Here is a 19,828-nt window from a genome sequence, read left to right as displayed (position 1 = left end):
TAAGAACGCCGGCGACCGCCGTTCTATAGCTGTAGGACGACGTGGCGGCGACGAGCGCGTGCCGACGGGCTTGTGGATGAGCCCGGGCTGTTCTAGGGGGCAGCTGGCGCGCGCGGGTGGCTTGGGCGGCGGCGTCCATGGCAGAGCCTGCTGTGGCCAGCCGCCTGCCGCCAGCCGCCGTGGCCGACCTGACGGCGGCACTGTGGGGCTTCAGGGGCGGCTCTGCAGCGAGGGAAGGGGCTGTTGTGCTGGCTGCGAGTGGCCAAGGGCCAGAACGGGTGCGGGGAGGGCGGCAGTGCGACGCGGCGGCTCGGTGCGCGCGCGTGCAAAACGTGCGCTCTGGGCGCGCCCAGAGCACGCACGCTATCTGCTCGACGGAATGCCAATGCATGCGATAGGGCTTGGGTGAGGCTGGCAATTAGCAGACCTAGGTTAGCAATTAGCAGACCTAGGTTAGGAGTAGCTAGGATCTTAGTGGACAAGGTTACTGGGCCAGTGGGTTAAGTACACAGTGCAAACTAAAAATCATGTCAAAACTGACTATGCACACCAAGTGTTTGACAAAATGACAAGGGCTTCTAGACAACTCTTGGAGTGGCCAAAATCTCCAGATCGGGGTCTCCCTCGATATAGGTGATGATGGCAAGATCATTTGGGCAAAACCAGAAACTTGCTAGTGCAAGTTTTGCAAAACTTCAGTTTTGGGCAGCAAGAACAAAGCTTCATTGCATGCACTAAAAATCCTCCAATGGGTCCACTCTCATGGGCTTAAGGGTTTTGTAGGGAGGACTACAAGCAGGAAAAAGCTCATGGGCACTAGAGCAAAATAAATTAGGGTTGCAGTACAAATCACCAAACTGGAGCAGAATGAAGATGAGGATGATTTTCTCAACTTTTTCAAAGAACACCAATGGGTTTTTGCATAAAGTTGAATTATGTGCATCTACTGACATCTCCAAACACTTGGAAGAATTTTTAAAGGAATATTTAAATAGGTTGTAGTGCAAAAATACCTACTGGACCAGATTTGAAAAGTTGATGTAGAGCTCAAAATCTCCAATGACCAAAAGATATTCTTGCAAAAAAGTGATGTGGAAACATCACATGACATCCCCAAATTTTGGTGAAAATTTTAAATACATTTATCAAATGGTTGCAGTGCACAAGAGGCTCTAAACTTATGAAAAATCATTTTAAAAGAATAAAGCTCAGGAAAAACAATTATTCAAATAAATCCACTGATAAAGAATTGTTTTACTGAGAGAGCATACAAGTCCAATAAATTTTTTGAAAAGTTTCCACTTGAGGTAAAAACCCACATAATAAAAAGAGAGAGGGGTTCTGAAATCAAAGATAAATCCAGAAAACAAAAATTTAATTTCCTGGCAAAATTGTTTTAATTAATAAAACAAGGTCAAAATTTTGGGGTGTTACAACACTACCCCCCTTAAGAAAAAAAATCTCGTCCTCGAGATTTGTTAAAAACTGTTTTGAACAAACATTGCTTTTACCAAAAAAAATCATTCTACTATGCAATAACAATGTATCTACAGTAAAGGGGCGATAAGTGGTGTAAAACTACAGTGTGGTATACTGGCGTTGCGTGGAAAAATCCATGGTTGGGGAAAACGAGATATTTCTACGTGGATACAGTAATTTAGAATAAAAATCTAAATTACTAAAATACGCTGGTCGTACCCGAGAGCACAGTGCTCCCTCTGGCTGACAGGTGGACCCGGGGTCCACTGTCGGCCTCTTCTTCTACCTCTGGCTCTCTCTTCTTCCTCTTTCTCGCGGGCTTTCCCGCGCTTTCTCCATCGGCGACGACTAGCACGTAGGGCATCTAGGCCATACTGCGGTAGTGCGCAGCGTGCTAGCTGCTGGTGTAGCGTGCACTCACCTCGCGGGCCAGTGCACTGTCGGCACTGCTCGCGGATTCGCCTCCGAACACCGGCGATCGAGCGACGAGCGGCGCGGGTGGACCTCGCCCACCGTACACCAATCTCGAGCTATAAAATGATCGCGGTGCTCCTTCTTCTTCCTCACACCAGGCCTCGGTTCTCCTTCTCCTTCCTTCTCCTCCATTTCTGTTTGCAGGAGCTCGAGACGAGGCTCTAATGGTGGAGGTGATGCCAGACTGGTATGTGGTCCTGATGTGCGGAGGTTTGGCGACGTTGCTGGGGTTCTCCGTGCTCCTGTGCGCGATGATCCTTGATGATTGTCGTGATGCTGCCGCTCGAGTGTTAGCTCTTCGCGGTGGCAGTGATCACGAGGATTAAGTGCGGCATCGAGTGCTAACTGCTGTCAGTGTGCTGGAGCAACTTGCGCCCGAATGATTACTCACAAATCTCTCGTACTGAGACCGTAGTGTGCTAGGGTGTGAACAGTTAGGTGCAAAATGTGCACGGGGATTTGTAATTAGCGCACGAGGTCGAGCGGTTGTGGTTGTGAGTCTGCCGCTGCGTGAATAAAAATCTACGTCGTGAAGAGGCATATGCTGCAGCAACTCAGGGAAAGAAATCTCACTACAAAATTTATCGCGAGTGAAAATTAGTTAAATCAAAATTAACGGCAGTAAAAATGCTCACATAATTGAAACAAAATATTTGATCCGTCGCACAGATTTTTGGATACCACGTACAAGTTACAACACATAAATAAATACTGGGATAATAAACGTAGAGGTGACGTCTACAATAAAAACGGCAGAAGGACAGGGTCCTGAGAAAACGTCTCTGGTACTGGGGCACACTCCTCTTCTATCGGGGGAAGCGGATTGACCAGCCGATGAACGCGTCTCTCCTGGTCGGGCCTCAGTGGTCTGCCAATAGCGATCTGAGGATTTGAATCAGCGAGGCTCTGGAGATAACCCATTACCCACTGAGTCAAACGTTCTTGAGCGATAACATACTGGGCAAGGTTGGCCAGTACTGGGTCCCTTTCGATTCGCCCACCGGGAAAAGATGCTACTTCTCCGGGTGCTGCTCGACTCGGAAAATAATAATACCCTCGTTCGCCGGCATAGGGTACCGCGAATCGAAGACGAGCAAGCGCTTCGTACGCAGCAGCTTCTATGGCCATATGCGGAGTCGGCATGGATTTCCCCACGAAGGAGACTTCCGTTGGGTCTTGGTTTGGGTTTGCGGGAGGGATGTGCACCACTGCCCAATATTTCGAGGTGGATGGGGTGATCCTCGATTTGAGCAACTCGTACTGGGGTGGATGGATGGCACTCATGGTACTGCAGGTAAAGTCCCACAATAATTTAACAAAACTACCCGGGGTTGCGTCTGGGGTTCTCAGGTAAATACTGGGGGTCGGCATGGCAAAGGAATGGCTGTGAGTGTTGCGCACAAGGTGAGGGGCACTTGGCAAGGTCACGAGGTGGCCTTTTATATAGCATTGGGGCTGGGTTATTTACCGTGGTGAAGGGTAACTAGTTTGTCGGTTCTGTTCTATGGGGTCGGGGTCAATGCCACAGATACACATATCTCATAAATGTGACACATTACTGTGGGTGTCGTCGGGGTGGTTTTGGTAGCTGCGCCCGGAAAAATGCAACTGTACGCTAACGTACTTATGCATGGCTACTATTCAAAAATAGGGGCGCACAAGCAGACATCATTTAATAATGGTGATACAGGATCACACAATTACAAGGCGTAGAAAAATACTAAGGCTCGGTACTACTCGAGCGACTTAGTCTACTTCGTTAATATCTAAGCGGGCTTGCCTTGTGGGCGTCGAGGCTTCTCCACGGGTTTCACCGTCGGGATTAGCTGGATGAGATTGAGGCGCTGCAGGGTCGGGGTAGCGATGATGACCATCGCGGGGGTTGTTGGCCACAATCCCGTTGGAGCGTGTTCCCAAAAGGCGACGAAGCACTTCTGGGGACACCAAAGTATTTGTGACACCCAAGTTTTTATTTGGATTTTTCAAAAAATTTATTTGACTTGAGGGGAGTGATTTAAATTTTTCTTCAAGAGAACTCTCCCTCTCATATATTTTCTTTATGGCAAAAGTCTTGTTTGGATTCACCCAAGATCTGCCTTTGGTCTTGGAAGTTCTTGCTTTTCATTTGGACTCAAGACAAAATGTCTTTCATTTGGGAAAATAACTTTTGAAAATCTTTTTGAATTTGCACTATGGCTTTTGGAAAGTCCTTTGCCACTGTCAACAATTCCTTCTTGCCATGGCATTAGTGCAAATCCTCTCTCCTAACCACTCCCTCACCTTTGGATCATGATTTGCATCAAATCCAGCAAGTTGAACCTCCCCATGTGATTATTTCCATTTAAATTCTATTCAAATAAATTTCTGCCTTCTTTTCTAGCACTTGGAGATTTCCAAAGGAACTCCACTTTCTGTCTTGATTTTTGCCACCAAACCTTTTTCCCCTCCTAGTCCTTTGAACCCTCAACCTAGAACCATGAAGATCCACTGGTCTTCAGTTCAAAATTTTCAAACTACACCTGCTGCAAGTTTGGACCAGATTTGACAAATTTGGTGAAATTCATTCAAAACCTTCTCCAAAAATTCCAAGTAAAATCAGGCAGCCCCTGGGTGCTTTGAGTGGTCATCTCACCAAGTTACAGCTCCAGAAAATTTATCTCATAGCCAAAACCTTCTGTCGAACACCTGCAGTGCACTGTCTATGTCAAGTTCAGAAAGTTCAGAGAACACTGCAGTGGCTGCTGGTGTTTTCTTCAGAGAAGGACGTCGATCTCGCCAGTGCCACCGCGTCGCCTTGCTCCTCGTCCCCGCCCTCTTGTTCCTGCACCGCACGAACGCCTGGCGCCTTACGGGCGTCGGCGACGAGCAGCAGAAGGTGCGCCGCCCCGTGACCGACGCCGGCGGCAGCTTTGCGGGCGCCAGCGGGAGACACGGCGCCGACGATGCCACCCAGCGCCGCCCAAACCACCGGAGCCCGCCGCGTGGCCTTCCACTCCCCCGAATATGCTGCCGCTCTCGTCGTGAACCGCAGGGCGCGGAGCGCGCTCTCTGCCGCCGTTGAGCCCGTGCGGTCACCTCACCGTGGACCGACGCCATTACGCCAAGACCATCTCCGTTTAGCTGTGAAACGACTCCAGTAACCTCCACTGATGCTGCCTGGCCGCTCAAACCACCTGCCAATCCACTGCTCCGCCGTAATCGCTCGCCAGAGATTCTCCGTTCACGGCCACCCCGTCGATCTGCCTATAAATAGAGGCCCCGAGCTTCAACTCGAGCACCCACCATCCCTGCACTCCCCCTAGAGCAAGCCTAGCCACTGGTAGAGCCCCGAGGAGGTCTCCTTCCTCGACTCCGGCCGCCGCGACCCGCCATGGGATCCAGCCCGATTCGCCCCCGTGTGCGCTCCTCCGCCTCCATTCTCCTGCCAGTAGCTTCACCTTGCATCACTCGTTCTGACCCGCACCTCCATTCGTAGTTTGCAGCCCTCCACCGGAGTTCCCCATCCTCACCCGAGCCGCCGTCCGCCGGAGATAGTGTCGCCGTCGACGTGGTGCTCCCCGTTGGACGAGTCCACCACCCACCGACGCAGAAGAAGACGCTGAAGCTCTTGGTACCCTCCGTTTCTCCTAACTCGCCGTGGTTCGACGCCGGCGTCCACCGCAGTCTTCGGGCGCCGGCGAGCTTTTCAAACCTGACATGTGGACCCCGCGTGTCAGCCTCTGTTCTTTTATTCGCGAACCGTTTTCTGTTGGCGCCTTCGGGAAAAATACGTTTTCTCCTTTGCGCTTGCGCATTCCCAACCGAAGCGTTTTCTGTTTCTCAGTTAAAACCCTGGAACTTTTCTGTTTCATTACAGATAAGTCCCTGGACAGAAACCTTTATAACTTTTTAATAAAAGGTATTTTTGAGTGATTATTTTTCTGACAATCTTCAAATTTTGTCTAGTTTTTTATGGGATTTATTTGAAAAATATTTGGAAAAGTTTCTGTGCAAGTGTTGGTTTTCACGTTAGTATCCGTTTCGTGATTGCCGTAGGTTCCGGGAGAGGTGACGGAGCCGCGAACTTCGCCGAGCTAGGCTCCGACTTCTCCGAACCAGGCAAGCATGTTTTGAACATTTGATATGACAGATGTTTTACATGTTCACGTGAGAGTTTGTGCGTGGCATATGAGAGTCGGTAAATACCTCGTTGCTTGTAAGGCAACGACCCGGTTGTTCCAAAGTCGCGATGATCTCTGATGAGAGATGGCCTAATCATGTGGTGACATGAAGGGCAGCAAGGTGGTACTGTTGTAGCATACCAGCCTTGCGTCATTCGACTTTCCCCGACGTTAACGTGGTTGGAGCCACGTTATCGTTCTTTTTCCGCATGTTCCAAAGTTGCGATGATCTTTGATGAGAGATGGCCTAATCATTTGGTGACATGAAGGGCAGCAAGGTGGTACTGTTGTAGCATACCAGCCTTGCGTCATCCGACTTTCTCCGACGTTAACGTGGTTGGAGCCACGTTACCGTTCTTTCCCCTTTCCGTGCTACCACATGTCTCATTGCCAGGATGCGGTTTAGTAAGTTGGTAACCTCTTTCCGTGTACACACCAAACAGAGAGGCCGGGATGATGGTACCTTGGCCCAGGATTAAAGCCAGTCATCCGGTCAGGGGGCATGGGTGTTTCCGGTTGGGACCGAGAGGGGGGCACCCCCTTAGAGCGCGCGTATAGAAATTTGATCCCATGCTACGCGAGGTTGTAGCCTCCCCGTCTCAAGGTTTTTCTTGAACGTCGCTGAGGGTGATCCCTGACTTCGGATGGTTGAATTGGGTGTGTACTGGTTAGACGTGTTTCTTCCAAAACACCGTAGACGGAACTAGTCCCCGTGACTACTGAAATCCGTTGGCTGTGGTTAAGTACAAACTCTGCAGAGTCAATTCTTTCCAAATCATCGCATCCATGATCAAGTAGTGTAAACATTACATCCATATCAATCCGTGTGAAAAACTTGTCCCCGGTGAACAAGCTCAAGTGGTAAATTCAGATTTATTGTTATTCCTGTGGATGGACTAACTTTATATTTGTCTCATGCTTGTGATAAATTATGTTCCCGAACTATTGTATTATTGAGCTACAATATAAGCCCTTTATGAGACGTCGCGCAGACGTCCGACTGTGGCGTGTACTCGTTTCTCACTTTAAATATAAGCCCTTTATGTGATGTCGCTCAGACGTCCGACTGCGGCATGCACTGTCTTTATTTTCTGTTATAAGCCCTTTATGTGGTGTCGCCCCGACGCCCGACTGTGGCATTATTATTCTGCATTTTCCGCTCGAGGAGTCTTTCAGACACTCGTTTGGCACCTGTATTATTATTCTGCATTTTCCGCTCGAGGAGTCTTTCAGACACTCGTTTGGCACATGTATTATTATTCCACATTTTCCGCTCGAGGAGTCTTTCAGACACTTGTTTGGCACCAGTATTACTATTCTGCAGTTTCCGCTCGAGGCGTCATTCAGACCCTCGCTTGGCACCCAGTATTTATTATCTCTATGTCTGATCGCACTGGTTAACTTGTTCATATGTTTCATGTTTGCATTCGTTATACCTTATGTCCGAACTGTCTTGCGAGTACTTTCGTAGTACTCACCTGGCTTGTTGATTTGGCCAGATGTTGACGAAGGCGATCTCTTGGATGAAGAGTTTGATAGTGCGTCCGATGCCTAGAGGAGTCCCAGTCAGTCCTGCGCGATCCCGGATATTGGTCACTTGTTTTGTATACGCTTCCGCCACCCGCAATAAGTCTTCTCGAGCCTCACTCCGACGCTCGATGAGTTGTAGTCTTCTGGAATCATATCACTCGCTTCGCGATGATATTTCCACCACCGTTATTATCGTGAGCTAGTAGTTTGCCACCCTATCCACCGTCTTGTTTTAGCGGCGTGCATGTAATAAATTGTCGGGCAGTCTCTGCTCAACCTTGTATTATATTTAGTACTCCTGGTATTTTTCTTCTGTGACCAAGATATTGTCTACCAGTGAGAAGGAATTCTTCCTCGCTGGTCCGTAAAAGGGATTGGTCTCTCAATAATTATTTTATTGAAAAACCGGTCGTGACAAGCTTGGTATCAGAGCCAGGCTGACTGTAGGAAGCCACTAGGTGCGATCGCTAATCGGTTATTAGCATCTTTTGTGCTTTTTCAGCATTTTGCAATTGTAGCTATTTTCTGTTGGTCATCATAAATTTATGACATGACTACTCAGAATTTTTGCCTACTTTTGTAGATGGCTGGCAGCAGCTGTGAGAATCGAGTGTTCACCAACATGCCCGAGGGGTTTGTCAAGCTCCTCGTCTCCATCACCAAGCTCGCGATCGGGCCAGCAGCTCGCCCGGAGTTCACACTCTATCAACACAAGCTCAGTGACGACGTGTCTATGCACCAAGCTATGGTGCAGTTCAAGGGAGGACGATCTGCTGCTCGCCACTTCCGTTTCGTGGGAAGGGCCATGCCTACGGAGAGGCATGCCATGCAGATGGCTGCCCGTGAGGCGATAGCTCGCCTTCGGGACATCCTTCCTACGACGAAGACTCGTCGCTACCGCTACCTCCCATGCCATGTGCCCTACACCAGCCACTATGCGTTCGCCTATCATCGGGGAGAACGAGATGAAGCCATCGAGATGGTCATGGAGTATCTCAAGGCTCTGGAGGAGTCTTTCGACAACCTCGTAGATGATCTTGTGGCTGCCCGCATGGACTTAGTCCGGGGCGGTCCCGCCAGCAGGAAGGAGCTTCTCCACACGGCGCCGCCTCTGACATTCGTCTCGTCCTCAGCCTCGTATGCACCGGCCGTTTTGGCCACTGCTCGCCGTCTGCCTACCACTAAGGAGTTCGACTGAGTCATCGCTCCTACTCCAGTCAAAGCCGCACCGCCTACCGCAGGCGCTCTACCACCAGTCGCCCCCGCACCATCACCGCAGCGCAGCGTCACGCGCCAGGAGCCAGCTAGAGAGGAGGAGGTTGACTCTCCTGGACCGCTGAGCCTTGCCATCAGCAAGGGGAAGGAGATCTTCACCATCTCCGACTGAGAGCACCGAGTAGCCGCGTGTTATGCCTGCTTGTATGATGTGTTGTTTTATCTGTACGCTAGTTTGTATTGGTGTGTTTGGTGCCTTCCGGAGTAGTACGCTAGTTTTTAATAACATGTCAGGATTGTGTACGCGCATCCTGAGTGCTGTATCTTGTGTTTGCTTTTCGCATGTAAGATTTATGTTAAGCACTTCTTCTCCATGAAAAATCATTTGTGTTTCTTTGAAAACCTTGAAGCCTTTTGATTATTGCCTTTGCGAGATTTTTCTTTTGCTACACAGTTTTTCCCATGGGTTTTGCAAATAATACCCCAGACTGGAAAAATGTCTCGCCCGTGGACTCGCTCCATGCCCAATCAGCCAGAAGAGGTTTACGGGACACAGACCAGCAACAATTTCACTCAGGGTCAGTCCAGCCAACAAGACAGCGAAGCAGCACTGTCTCAAGTATGCTGTCTCTTCGAGCAAAGCCAGCAACAGCACCAAGAGATGATGAACCATGTCATCAACATGGGAAACCACCGTGAACCCTACCAACCCCATTCCAAGTTATCTGAGTTACAGAAGACTCGCCCCTCAACTTTTGCTCACACCGACAGACCGCTGGAAGCCGATGATTGGCTTCGTGAGATTGAAAGGAAACTGATTATTGCTCAGTGCTCCGATCATGAGAAGGTGCTTTATGCACCACACTATCTTACTGGAGCAGCCGCAGCATGGTGGGAAAACTTCCTACACATGCATCCCAGGGAACACAACATCACCTGGGAAGAGTTCAAGGAAGGCTTCCGTGGGGCACACATCCCTAGGAGCATCCTAAAGATCAAGAAGAGAGAGTTTGATGACCTGAAGCAAAGAGGCATGTCAGTGACAGAGTACAATGGTCAGTTCACTCAGCTGTCTCGTTATGCCTACGACGAGCACATGACAGAAAGCAAAGAGATGGAAAAATTCCTGGACGGCCTGGCACCAGCACTGAGATGCCAACTGATTGTACACACCTTTCTGGATTTTAAGACGCTGGTGGACAAGGCCATCACCTTGGAGAATGAACGCCGTAGTCTGGAAGATATCCGTAAGCGGAAGAGGGACAAGACGACTCTTGCCCGCAACAACCGAGGCAAGACTGAGGTCCCAAGGACAGACACAAGGAGATCCACGACTACTGAGCCAAGGCCCGTCGGACAATTGCATGCCAGAGACAAGGAGTTCACATACCATCCAGGGGTCACCTGCTATGCATGTGGTCAACAAGGGCATTATGCTAAACAGTGCCCGAAGCCAAGAGACTCGGCACCCAAGCCGAACAATGGTGGAAACAATCCAGCCCCCAAGCGCAACAACTTCAATCCCAGCAACAACCACAGGAAGGGTCACCTGAACCATGTGACCAGGGAAGAAGCGCGGAATGCCCCAGACGTCGTGCTCGGTACGTTCCCTGTCAACACATTACCTGCCACGGTTTTGTTTGATTCTGGAGCTTCCCATTCGTTCGTTTCGAAGAGTTTTGTTTCGCAACACGGTTTTCCGATACTTCCCTTGGAAAAATCTATGATCATCAAGTCCCCCGGAAATAAGCAAATCGCTCAAGGTTACTGCCAAGGAGTGGTCATTGAGTTCGAAGGACTACAATTCCACGCGAATCTCATCGTGTTGGAAAGTAAAGGACTGGATGTCATTTTAGGGATGGACTGGTTAACCACCAACAAAGGATTCATCGACTGCTTCAATCGAACAGTGGTTCTCACTCACCATCACGGCAAGACTATAAGAGTTTCCGCTCAAGAAAGGCCACGATCACAGCAGCCAAAGCTGAACAAAATGGACATTGCAGAACTGAGAAAGGTTCCAGTGGTATGCGAGTTCCCTGATGTGTTCCCTGAAGAACTACCAGGCATGCCACCAGACCGAGAGATAGAATTCAGCATTGAACTAGCACCTGGCACCGCTCCCATCTATAAGAAGCCTTATAGAATGGCACCCTCAGAATTGGTGGAGTTGAAGAAAGAATTATTGGACAAAGGGTTTATACGAGCCAGCTCCTCACCATGGGGTTCGCCCGTGTTATTCGCCAAGAAGAAGGATGGGACACTGAGGCTGTGCATAGACTATCGAGCCCTCAATATGGTCACCATCAAAAACAAATATCCGATGCCACGGATCAATGATTTGTTTGACCAGCTCGCACAAGCCAAGGTATTTTCAAAGATTGATTTGAGATCGGGATACCATCAACTGAAGGTACGGACAGAAGATATTCCCAAGACAGCTTTCACTTCCAGATATGGGTTATACGAGTTCACAGTGATGCCTTTTGGACTAACGAACGCCCCCGCATATTTCGTCCACCTCATGAACAAATTATTCATGAAATTCATGGACAAATTTGTGGTGGTATTCATTGACGACATTCTGGTTTACTCGAGGACACCAGAAGAGCATGCTGAACACCTCAGAATTGTTTTGGGAGAATTGAGGGAACATCAGTTGTACGCCAAATTTAGCAAGTGCGAATTTTGGCTAAGACAAGTTGGTTTCTTGGGCCATATACTGAACCAAGAAGGCGTGGCCGTAGACCCAGAAAAAGTCAAGGCCATACTGGACTGGAAGCCGCCCGCCAACGTCACAGATGTGCGGAGTTTCCTAGCAATGGCCGGATATTACAGGAGATTTATTGAAGGGTTCTCCACTGTGGTGAAACCTATAACACAGTTACTTAAGAAGGACAAGAAATTTGTATGGACGGAAGCATGCGAGCAGAGCTTCCAAGAACTCAAGAAGAAGCTGACAACCGCACCAGTCTTAACTGTGCCAGACATACACAAGAGCTTTGAGGTGTATTGTGACGCATCCCGGAAAGGACTCGGATGCGTACTAATACAGGATGGCAAGGTTGTCGCATATGCCTCCAGGCAGCTGCGAAAACATGAGGAAAATTACCCAACACATGACTTGGAGCTAGCAACAGTCATACATGCACTCAAGGAGTGGAGGCACTTTCTGTTGGGAAATCGCTGTGAAATATATACAGACCATAAGAGCCTCAAATATATTTTCACACAGCCAGAGCTGAATTTATGCCAACGACGCTAGTTGGAACTGGTCAAGGACTATGACGTCGGTATTCACTACCATCCAGGGAAAGCTAATGTAGTGGCGGATGCCCTTAGTCGAAACCCCAGCCCGGACAATGACGGTCCGCAAAATTTGAGGCCTGAGTTTCAGCGAGAGTTCGCTAGGCTCAACATGATGTTAGTCTCTGAGGGCACCGTATCGAACCTGGAGATACAACCCACCCTGGTGGATCAAATCAAGAAGGCTCAGCAGGGACATCCCAGCATCGAAGGCATAAAGAAGAAAATGAATCTTAGTAAGACTTCAGAGTTCGTCACCGACAGTGAAGGAACATTATGGTACCGAGACAGACTTTGCGTGCCTAACATTGAGGAACTCAAGCAACAGAACCTTGACGGAGAGCCACACCGCTCCATACTCGATTCATCCTGGAGGAACCAAAATGTACAAGGACATTCAGGAAAGATTTTGGTGGCACGGTATGAAAAGAGATATAGCCACATTCATTGCTTGTTGCGATTCGTGTCAGCGCATCAAGGCCGAGCATCAAAAGCCAGCAGGGCTACTCCAGCCAAACAGAATACCGGAGTGGAAATGGGATGAAATAGGAATGGATTTCATCGTCGGATTACCCCGATCACAACATGGGAATGACGCCATATGGGTCATCACAGACCGACTAACCAATGTTGCTCATTTCATTCCCGTGAAGACTACCTACTCCACCCAAAGACTGGCAAAACTTTATCTCTCCCGTATAGTTTGTTTGCACGGAGTCCCAAAGATTATAATATCAGACCGAGGCACCCAATTTGTCTCCAAATTTTGGGACCACCTACAACAAGCTCTGGGCACGCAGCTAGCTTTCAGTACAGCATACCACCCTCAGACTGATGGACAGACGGAACGTGTGAACCAGATCCTAGAGGATATGCTAAGAGCCTGTGTGCTCACCTATGGATCCAGTTGGGAAGAGAGTTTGCCGTATGCCGAATTTGCTTACAACAACAGTTACCAAGCCAGCTTGCAAATGGCACCCTTTGAAGCATTGTACGGACGAAGGTGTCGTACCCCATTGAATTGGTCAGAGATAGGTGACAGCCGTATCTTCGGCCCAGATATGCTTAGAGAGGCCGAGGAGAAAGTTAAACAAATCAGGGACAGACTCAAGACAGCACAGAGCCGCCAAAAGAGCTACTATGATCAGAAGCACCGTGAGGTCAGCTTTGAACCCGGTGATTCCGTATACCTCCGAGTATCTCCTATGAGGGGTCTGCAACGGTTCAAAATAAAGGGGAAGCTAGCCCCAAGATTTATTGGACCATTTTGTGTAAAGGCGCGAAGAGGCACGGTGGCCTACCAACTAGACCTCCCCGAGGAGCTGTCAGACGTCCATGACGTGTTCCACGTCTCACAGTTAAGAAAATGTGTGAGCAACCTCATGAGGACATTGATATGCAACCAGATCTCACCTACAGAGAAAGACCAGTAAAGATTTTAGAAGAGTCTGAACGGAGGACCCGTCAGAAAACGACAAAGTTTTTCAGGGTTCAGTGGAGCAACCACACTGAGGATGAAGCTACATGGGAAAGGGAGGATTTCCTTCGAGCAGAGTATCCATATTTATTTGAGGATCAGCAGAAATCTCGAGGACGAGATTTTTTCCTAAGGGGGTAGGTGTTGTGACACCCAAGTTTTTATTTGGATTTTTCAAAAGATTTTATTTGACTTGAGGGGAGTGATTTAAATTTTTCTTCAAGAGAACTCTCCCTCTCATATATTTTCTTTATGGCAAAAGTCTTGTTTGGATTCACCCAAGATCTGCCTTTGGTCTTGGAAGTTCTTGCTTTTCATTTGGACTCAAGACAAAATGTCTTTCATTTGGGAAAATAACTTTTGAAAATATTTTTGAATTTGCACTATGGCTTTTGGAAAGTCCTTTGCCACTGTTAACAATTCCTTCTTGCCATGGCATTAGTGCAAATCCTCTCTCCTAACCACTCCCTCACCTTTGGATCATGATTTGCATCAAATCCAGCAAGTTGAACCTCCCCATGTGATTATTTCCATTTAAATTCTATTCAAATAAATTTCTGCCTTCTTTTCTAGCACTTGGAGATTTCCAAAGGAACTCCACTTTCTGTCTTGATTTTTGCCACCAAACCTTTTTCCCCTCCTAGTCCTTTGAACCCTCAACCTAGAACCATGAAGATCCACTGGTCTTCAGTTCAAAATTTTCAAACTACACCTGCTGCAAGTTTGGACCAGATTTGACAAATTTGGTGAAATTCATTCAAAACCTTCTCCAAAAATTCCAAGTAAAATCAGGCAGCCCCTGGGTGCTTTGAGTGGTCATCTCACCAAGTTACAGCTCCAGAAAAATTTATTTCATAGCCAAAACCTTCTGTCGAACACCTGCAGTGCACTGTCTATATCAAGTTTAGAAAGTTTAGAGAACACTGCAGTGGCTGCTGTCGTTTTCTTCAGAGAAGGACGTCCATCTCGCCAGTGCCACCGCGTCGCCTTGCTCCTCGTCCCCGCCCTCTTGTTCCTGCACCGCACGAATGCCTGGCGCCTTGTGGGCGTCGGCGACGAGCAGCAGAAGGTGCGCCGCCCCGTGACCGACGCCGGCGGCGGCTTTGCGGGCGCCAGCGGGAGACACGGCGCCGACGACGCCACCCAGCGCCGCCCAAACCACCGGAGCCCGCCGCGTGGCCTTCCACTCCCCCAAATACGCTGCCGCTCTCGTCGTGAACCGCAGGGCGCGGAGCGCGCTCTCTGCCGCCGTTGAGCCCGTGCGGTCACCTCACCGTGGACCGACGCCATTACGCCAAGACCATCTCCGTTTAGCTGTGAAACGACTCCAGTAACCTCCACTGATGCTGCCTGGCCGCTCAAACCACCTGCCAATCCACTGCTCCGCCGTAATCGCTCGCCGGAGATTCTCCGTTCACGGCCACCCCGTCGATCTGCCAATAAATAGAGGCCCCGAGCTTCAACTCGAGCACCCACCATCCCTGCACTCCCCCTAGAGCAAGCCTAGCCACTGGTAGAGCCCCGAGGAGGTCTCCTTCCTCGACTCCGGCCGCCGCGACCCGCCATGGGATCCAGCCCGATTCGCCCCCGTGTGCGCTCCTCCACCTCCATTCTCTTGCCAGTAGCTTCACCTTGCATCACTCGTTCTGACCCGCACCTCCATTCGTAGTCTGCAGCCCTCCACCGGAGTTCCCCATCCTCACCCGAGCCGCCGTCCGCCGGAGATAGTGTCGCCGTCGACGTGGTGCTCCCCGTTGGACGAGTCCACCACCCACCGACGTGGAAGAAGACGCTGAAGCTCTTGGTACCCTCCGTTTCTCCTAACTCGCCGTGGTTCGACGCTGGCGTCCACCGCAGTCTTCGGGCGCCGGCGAGCTTTTCAAACCTGACATGTGGACCGTTTTCGGGCGCAGTCTTCGGGTGTCAGCCTCTGTTCTTTTATTCGCGAACCATTTTCTGTTGGCGCCTTCGGGAAAAATACGTTTTATCCTTTGCGCTTGCGCATTCCCAACCGAAGCGTTTTCTGTTTTCTCAGTTAAAACCCTGGAACTTTTCTGTTTCATTACAGGTAAGTCCCTGGACAGAAACCTTTATAACTTTTTAATAAAAAGGTATTTTTGAGTGATTCTTTTTCTGACAATCTTCAAATTTTGTCTAGTTTTTTATGGGATTTATTTGAAAAATATTTGGAAAAGTTTCTGTGCAAGTGTTGGTTTTCACGTTAGTATCCGTTTCGTGATTGCCGTAGGTTCCGGGAGAGGTGACGGAGCCGCGAACTTCACCGAGCTAGGCTCCGACTTCTCCGAACCAGGCAAGCATGTTTTGAACATTTGATATGACAGATGTTTTACATGTTCACATGAGAGTTTGTGCGTGGCATATGAGAGTCGGTAAATACCTCGTTGCTTGTAAGGCAACGACCCGGTTGTTCTAAAGTCGCGATGATCTCTGATGAGAGATGGCCTAATCATGTGGTGACATGAAGGGCAGCAAGGTAGTACTGTTGTAGCATACCAGCCTTGCGTCGTCCGACTTTCCCCGACGTTAACGTGGTTGGAGCCACGTTATCGTTCTTTTTCCGCATGTTCCAAAGTTACGATGATCTCTGATGAGAGATGGCCTAATCATGTGGTGACATGAAGGGCAGCAAGGTGGTACTGTTGTAGCATACCAGCCTTGCGTCATCCGACTTTCTCCGATGTTAACGTGGTTGGAGCCACGTTACCGTTCTTTCCCCTTTCCGTGCTACCACATGTCTCATTGCCAGGATGCGGTTTAGTAAGTTGGTAACCTCTTTCCGTGTACACACCAAAGAGAGAGGCCGGGAGGATGGTACCTTGGCCCAGGATTAAAGCCAGTCATCCGGTCAGGGGGCATGGGTGTTTCCGGTTGGGACCGAGAGGGGGGGCACCCCCTTAGAGCGCGCGTATAGAAATTTGATCCCATGCTACGCGAGGTTGTAGCCTCCCCGTCTCAAGGTTTTTCTTGAACGTCGCCGAGGGTGATCCCTGGCTTCGGATGGTTGAATTGGGTGTGTACTGGTTAGACGTGTTTCTTCCAAAACACCGTAGACGGAACTAGTCCCCGTGACTACTGAAATCCGTTGGCTGTGGTTAAGTACAAACTCTGCAGAGTCAATTCTTTCCAAATCATCGGATCCATGATCAAGTAGTGTAAACATTACATCCATATCTATCCGTGTGAAAAACTTGTCCCCGGTGAACAAGCTCAAGTGGTAAATTCAGATTTATTGTTATTCCTGTGGATGGACTAACTTTATATTTGTCTCATGCTTGTGATAAATTATGTTCCCGAACTATTGTATTATTGAGCTACAATATAAGCCCTTTATGAGACGTCGCGCAGACGTCCGACTGTGGCGTGTACTCGTTTCTCACTTTAAATATAAGCCCTTTATGTGATGTCACTCAGACGTCCGACTGCGGCATGCACTGTCTTTATTTTCTGTTATAAGCCCTTTATGTGGTGTCGCCCCGACGGCCGACTGTGGCATTATTATTCTGCATTTTCCGCTCGAGGAGTCTTTCAGACACTCATTTGGCACCTGTATTATTATTCCGCATTTTCCGCTCGAGGAGTCTTTCAGACACTCGTTTGGCACCTATATTATTATTCCACATTTTCCGCTCGAGGAGTCTTTCAGACACTCGTTTGGCACCAGTATTACTATTCTGCAGTTTCCGCTCGAGGCGTCATTCAGACCCTCGCTTGGCACCCAGTATTTATTATCTCTATGTCTGATCGCACTGGTTAACTTGTTCATATGTTTCATGTTTGCATTCGTTATACCTTATGTCCGAACTGTCTTGCGAGTACTTTCATAGTACTCACTTGGCTTGTTGATTTGGCCAGATGTTGACGAAGGCGATCTCTTGGATGAAGAGTTTGATAGTGCGTCCGATGCCTAGTGGAGTCCCAGTCAGTCCTGCGCGATCCTGGATATTGGTCACTTGTTTTGTATACGCTTCCACCACCCGCAATAATTCTTCTCGAGCCTCACTCCGACGCTCGATGAGTTGTAGTCTTCTGGAATCATATCACTCGCTTCGCGATGATATTTCCACCACCGTTATTATCGTGAGCTAGTAGTTTGCCACCCTATCCGCCGTCTTGTTTTAGTGGCATGCATGTAATAAATTGTCGGGCAGTCTCTGCTCAACCTTGTATTATATTTAGTACTCCTGGTATTTTTCTTCTGTGACCAAGATATTGTCTACCAGTGAGAAGGAATTCTTCCTCGCTGGTCCATAAAAGGGATTGGTCTCTCAATAATTATTTTATTGAAAAACCGGTCGTGACAGTATTTTGGTCGATGGCTGGGGCAGACCTCAAGGACTCGATTGGTTGTCCAAACAGCACGACTGGGTTGTCGGCGTCGGGCTCATCTTCTCCTCTCGCCGGGGCTCGGCGAACCAGTTCTCCACGAGCTGCGATCAGATCAAGGGTGATTTGATCGAACAGTTCCTCTAGTGCAGCGCACAAGATGCAACAACGCAGGATCCGTCTTGTGATCTCCGTTGGCAACCTGGGGCGGCCTACCATACCCGTCACGGCTAGGGTAGTAGTAGAACGAGTGACAGTTAACTCTGGGCGACAAGTACCGGAGTTGAACTATAGCTTCTCGAGCTGCTAGCTGGATGGCTTGTGGCCCAAAGGAAGTTGTCCTTCCAGTGAACCTGTAGGGGCGTTCTGGCGACAGACCCCTACCATAGATGTGTACAGTGGCCCAGAATTGACGGCTCTCACTGCTCATGAGTTCTTGGTACACGACATATTCTGGGGTCTCTTCTAAAGCATAGGCACGGCGGGTGAGGTTTGCGAGCACGGTCACAAAACCTCCAAGGTTGGTGGCTGTGGTCTCATTGTGAACAATGGGTCCAGGCATCGTGGCTTCGTTTGGGAAAGAGGCTGTGCTGTGCTGGGTTGAGGCTAGCGTGCCCTTTTTATAGAAAAGGGGACGGAGTCTTCCTTTGCACGCTTGCGAATGAGACATTTTAGGCGTCGATCACTGGCGCGTGATCGACAGGCTAGGCTGATAGGTTGGGCACCGACTGCCAAGAGGCGTCGGGTCACTGTGGGGCTATCTTACACGAGAAGCTTGGCTGGGGTTTGGTTAGGGTCTGGTGGGTTGGTTAACCTAGGTTTATTGACCTGGCTAAGATAGGATTAGCCAATGGTCAGCCTGGCTCTGATACCAAGTTTGTCAGGACCGGTTTTTTCGGGATATTAATTTTCCAGAAAATGGCCCTTGTGCTCACCAGCCCCAGGATTACTGTTAGCTAATGAGGCACCAACTTGATACAGAAATTCCAAGCAAAGTACAAAATATGTAGTACAAGACCACTGTGGCCTATGAGTACAACACTTGGTTTCTAGTGGTTGATGGCGGAAGCGGTTTGTGGTTCATCTGCGTCTATGGGACTCCATTTCCCACAGCTGACCAGGATAACTCCTATCTTCGCGAGGCTGCTATCATCATTGCGTAGGTTCCGGGGCTGTCATCACAATGCTTATCTCCATGCAAGAAATCTGGCCAAGACAATAGCCAGGGACAAGCCAGTGAGTACTTTTGAATGTACTCGCAAACATTATGTACATGGGTATAATATAACAATGGATAATCATGCTCCGAAATATTCTATGATCATAACGTCAGTCACGAAATAAACAAAATTCATGACGCACACATGCAGGTTGTTCATGTAAAATATGAAGATGCAATACGGGAGTAGAAATAGAATGCACCAATCGAGTGTCTGAAGCGACGCCTCGAAAGGATAAGAAGATAAATCATGCCTCAGTCGGGCGTCAGAGCGACACCACATAAAGGGCTTGTAGATAAAAGAAATAACAAGCATGCCACAGTCGGGCATCTATGCGACACCACATAAAGGGCTTATAATATAAAAGAAATAACAAGCATGCCACAGTCGGGCGTCTATGCGACACGACATAAAGGGCTTATAATATAAAAGAAATAACAAGCATGCCACAGTCGGGCGTCTACGCGACACCACATAAAGGGCTTATAAGAGAATAGTCGCAGTGAGTATCCGGGAGGTAGAACCGTCCCAGGGATACTCAATAATTCAAATAATGTAAATGGTTAGTCCGCAATAATAATAATCATAATTCTCATATGTCACAGGTCATAATCAATGTTCTG

This window comes from Triticum aestivum, chromosome 3D (genome assembly GCF_018294505.1).
Source record: "Triticum aestivum cultivar Chinese Spring chromosome 3D, IWGSC CS RefSeq v2.1, whole genome shotgun sequence".
NCBI classification, from domain to species: Eukaryota; Viridiplantae; Streptophyta; class Magnoliopsida; order Poales; family Poaceae; genus Triticum; species Triticum aestivum.
Note: the sequence above shows the minus strand (reverse complement) of the source record.